This window comes from Alexandromys fortis, unplaced genomic scaffold (assembly GCF_014885135.2).
Source record: "Alexandromys fortis isolate MF-2015 unplaced genomic scaffold, M_Fortis_MF-2015_v1.1 scaffold_0, whole genome shotgun sequence".
NCBI lineage: Eukaryota > Metazoa > Chordata > Mammalia > Rodentia > Cricetidae > Alexandromys > Alexandromys fortis.
This window is the reverse complement of record NW_026067949.1, coordinates 22,941,381-22,945,748: the sequence shown is the minus strand read 5'-3', so window position 1 is coordinate 22,945,748 and position 4,368 is coordinate 22,941,381. Positions and strand designations below refer to the sequence as shown.

At 46.8% G+C, this 4,368-nt stretch overlaps 1 pseudogene; it reads right to left on the bottom strand.

Moving 5' to 3' along the window:
- Positions 1–3,182: 3,182 nt before the first annotated feature.
- LOC126506365 (malate dehydrogenase, cytoplasmic-like) lies at positions 3,183–4,133 on the bottom strand (annotated as a pseudogene).
- Positions 4,134–4,368: the final 235 nt, after the last annotated feature.

Below are 4,368 nucleotides of genomic sequence, written 5' to 3'. Positions count from 1 at the left end.
TCTGTGTGTGTGTGTGTGTGTGTGTGTGTGTGTGTGTGTGTATACTCTTAGGTTTAGCAGATTGAAATATTCCCTTAGGAAGAGAGAGAAGGCTCATGAGACTCCAGAGGTAAACAAACGTCACACATCAGGTCAAGTAGAAACTTGGGAGATTCTGGAAGACCCCTCTCCAGCTTCCAACAACGGCTCGGGGAGAAGATGCTAGCCACCCAAGCTGCAGAGGGATTTCTCAGACCTGTCAAGCTGCCTGCGAGCTGTGCAGTGTCCAGGCCTGCAGCTTTCTGAGTCACCAGCTGTCAGGGTGGGCTTTTCAGAGAGGCAGCTGCGTTTTGGAGTCTTCTCTGTTCCTTCTGGTAACCCTCACCCACATGCCTGTGAACAAAACCCGGAAAAACTCATAGTTCACCAAAACATTGGTTCATCAAGCTAGACGGCACGTTAGTCTGCCATGGTTTCCATTTGTGGGGTGAATAGACTCAGATGAGCGTGTTGCAGCCTCCAGCAAATTAGGAGGTGTGGCTTTGGTGGAGGAGATGTTGTCACTGGGAATGGCAGGAGACTTGGAGGTTCCAAAAGATTCCCGTCATTCCCAGTGTCTATCTCTCTCTTTTCCTTTGACGTGTGGATCAAGACGTGAGTTCTCAGCTACTGCTCTGGTGCTGTGACTGCCGCCGTGCTCCCCGCCGTGATGGTCATGAACTCCACTACCTTTTGGAACTGCGAGCCCCAGCCAAGTTCTTTCTTGTATTAGTTACCTCGGTCGTGGTGTCTCTTTATAGCAATAGAAGAGTAAGTAAGACAACCCTCCCTGCAACGGTTCTTGGGAAATGGCAGTGACCATGTTCCTTCTGCTTCTCCAGCTTGCCCAAGCCAATGCCCTTCTTCCTTTAGGAATTTCTGTTCCAAAGGAACCACAGAAACAATGGCTGGTCTTGGTACAGAGTACCTGCAATGGCTTCATAAGCCTAAGAAGAGAACATGCTAGAAACTGTCCTTGTGTGGCCATTTCTCTGGGGTTTCACCCTAACTTCTCAGGCAAATCTCCCCTGTCTACACATCCCTTCGATGTTGAGTTTCTCAGGTTAGGTCCCAGGCCCTCCTCTCTATGTGTGTGCTATAGGAATTCTTAGTAGTTCTGACGGACATTCAGTAAGGCAAGGGAGTAAGAGCTGTCTCCAAGGTGACGGACCAATGGCATGATCTTCAACCCACGAGAGTAGTACGTTCAAAACCATACTTCCACAATTATGATAAGCAGTATCTTCTGCTTACCATAAAAGTCATTATTTTTTTAAATCCTTAATTTCACTTTACTAGTTATATGTGTACAATGTAGGTGGAAAAATACTGCTTAGAAAAATGCAATTGCTTAATAAGTTTATGAGAAAGTCATGTTGATCTTGTGGCAGATACATCATTTCCTGCCGATTCAAAATTTAAGTTCCCTTTTCCTAGAATGCACTTCCCCCAATCTCTGATGCCAACTTCCACGCCATGTGCGGAGTGACTCTGACTTGGTGACTTCCATGACAGCAAGGGCTATTGTCCACCATAATCTTTTTACCTCTGTGGAGTTTCCAAGTTTTGGGCAGTTGCAAGAGGCAGGTGTGGAAAGCCTGTAAGTAACCCATCCGCACCACAGGGCAGGGGCAGGAGAAAGGCGTCTCTTTTTTTGTGAGCCCACAAGGGCAGAAGCACCGCAGAGTTCCATGAGCTGTCATCTCCCACGTGATGACATCACTGCTGGCTCGGGCCCTCTGCTGCACTCTGCAGGATAGGGACTCCGAGAACTAAGAAGAGTTGGGCCCCTTATTTCCATGCTGTTTCCTTGGAGGACCAATCTTGAGAGGAACGAGAGGGGTAAATATACACCTATAATCGGGGCCTCCATATAAATAATGCTGCTTGCCCATCATGAAATCTGTAGGCTGCTAATAATGCAAAAGCCTCTGGAAGTGAACCCAGTAACAGTGGTGAAGAGACCCTGAGAGGAATCTGGATGAACACTACCTGGGTTCAAATCTCGGAACTGTCACTTTTTTTTTTTTTTTTTGCCAGGATCAGTTTATTTGTCTCTAAAGGACTCAAGACAAAAGCCACACTGTGAGGTAGTTCTGAGGACTGAATTCAGGAATACATATTAAGATCTCAAACAGGGATAATGTCTCCAAACAGGAACAAAGGCTCATTCACGTGTATCCGATAACCTATTACAGACACCCAGCTTGAACTTGAACCCAAGACATCAGGCTAGCCTCTTTCCCACCAGCCAGACCACCCACCACTCTGCTGCTCTTGGCTGGAACTCGCTGACATGTTCACCCTGCGGGCATGATGTGGCCTCCACAGAGCCCTCTTTCCCGTTTCCATGGCTACATTTCCTCTTCTCTGAGTTACTGAAAGCCCTGACTGCAGAGGCAGGTTTATTTATAGCTGAAAAAATTAGTGTTATTTGGCTTGAGTTTTTCTGCAGCCATCAGCCCATTACTCTAAGAGCATCCGCACTGGCAGGTGGCACCCCTCTCTTTCCCCAGTGCCCTGGAATCGTTCATTAGTGGCTCAAAACAAGGTTGACTGAATGTCTGTGAAGAGAGCAGCTCGACCCAGCCTTTCTCTATCAGAAGCCAGGGTCCTTCCCAAACTCCGACACCCACAGACCTACCCCTGATGACACGGCTGTACTTGGATGTTCCCATCTTAGGTATGGCCAAAATTTAGGTCACCATAGTCTCAATCTTGTCCTGCCCCATGTTCCTGATTTTCATGAACGGAGTCACCATTATCCAGCCTCCAGGGCAGAACCTGAGAGCCGCCTCATTCCCACCCCCATCTTACCACCACATTCCCATCAGTGCGTTGCCAGACTTCCTCATCTACCGAAGCCCTCATCTTCAGTGATGATGAGCATGGTGTGTCCCTGACTTGGCGGCATCGCCATGGAACTGGAGCTTTTCTGTATGTTATTTTTCTAACCTCTACTTCCCAGCCTCGTGGCATAGATTTTTCTGTTGCTGCTGCTGCTGTTGTTTTTCTCACTCAACTGTATTTTTATTTAGATTGCAGTACTAACAGCTTGGTTGGCTCTCGCAAATCTGAACCACGAAGTACATAATATTTAAAATATGTCGCTGTTCACAATTTGAGTGTAGCTTTGTTACTGTTTGGTACTAGGCTCAAAGACATCATTTCGATTCCCCAACTTTGGGATACTTATTGACATCAACATGGTTTGTCTGGCCATGCAGAGGAAAGAAAGTCAAAAGCAGTAACTTTTTCTTCTGCCAGGTCCTTTTCAGTAAGATCCATTTTCTCACATGAGAAATCGTTAATAGGGAGGCTTCAACAAGCTTCCAGGACCTATTCTTGAAGTTGCCAACAGAGATAACGCCATGGACACAAGCTCTCCCTCTGATGTGGCCAGAGATGGCTTTCGGAGCAGACGTTGCGCTGGGCAGTTTCTGAGTCTTGCAGAGAGCAGTACCATGCTGTTACACAGTCGTGATGACCTCACCCCTGAGCCAGGTGTCATCTCTTAAGGCGTCACACCCACCAGCGTCCTCTCCTTGCAATTTCACCCTAGCATGATTGACATTCGGATACGGAGTTGATGAATACTCTTCCCCAGATAATGACCTTCTTTGTGTACCACCAGTTTCGCCACATTTGAGAGCAATTTGAGATTTTTGCTAGGTTGTGGTCCAAGCGACTCAGGCAACTGAAGCTCTCCTTGGAGATCGATGGGGTTGACTTGGAGGCTGTTGGACAATTGGTGTTGAATGGGTTTCCCACTACAATGACCTTAGCTGATTTCTGGGCATAGCTCTCCAAGACCGCACCCTGAACTTTGAAGATTTTCACGTTTGCTTTTTAGTAGGCCTTTCCTCTCTGTGCCTTCTCTTCTTGGCGTGGAGCCCACAAGGACAGTCACATCAGGTCTTTGAAGGAGACCTCTTTGTCTGTTGCAATGGCATCTTTCAGAAGGGGAAGGGAAATTTTATAGTTCCACCAGGACACCATCCGGAACACCCATCTTGGGGTTGATATGATAGGCTGCCCATTTCCAATACTGTACAAAAGTGAATATGTTATTTGACCAGCTGTTCTATCACAAGGACTCTGATTGGTTCAGACATTATTGGGAACTGTGAGGTAGATTTCTACATCTCCAAAGGCCATCTCCTGTTGTTGTTGTTGTTGTTGTTGTTAGCATATTTATTGATTACCCTTCCCCTTTGCTATGACAAAGTTTCCTGAATCAACTGAGGACGATTTACTTTGGTTCATGGTTTTGGAGAATAAAGTCCATCATTGGCGGGGAAGACTAAGGCTCTGGGGCACTGGCTGTGTGTGGCATTTTTAATACAGTAG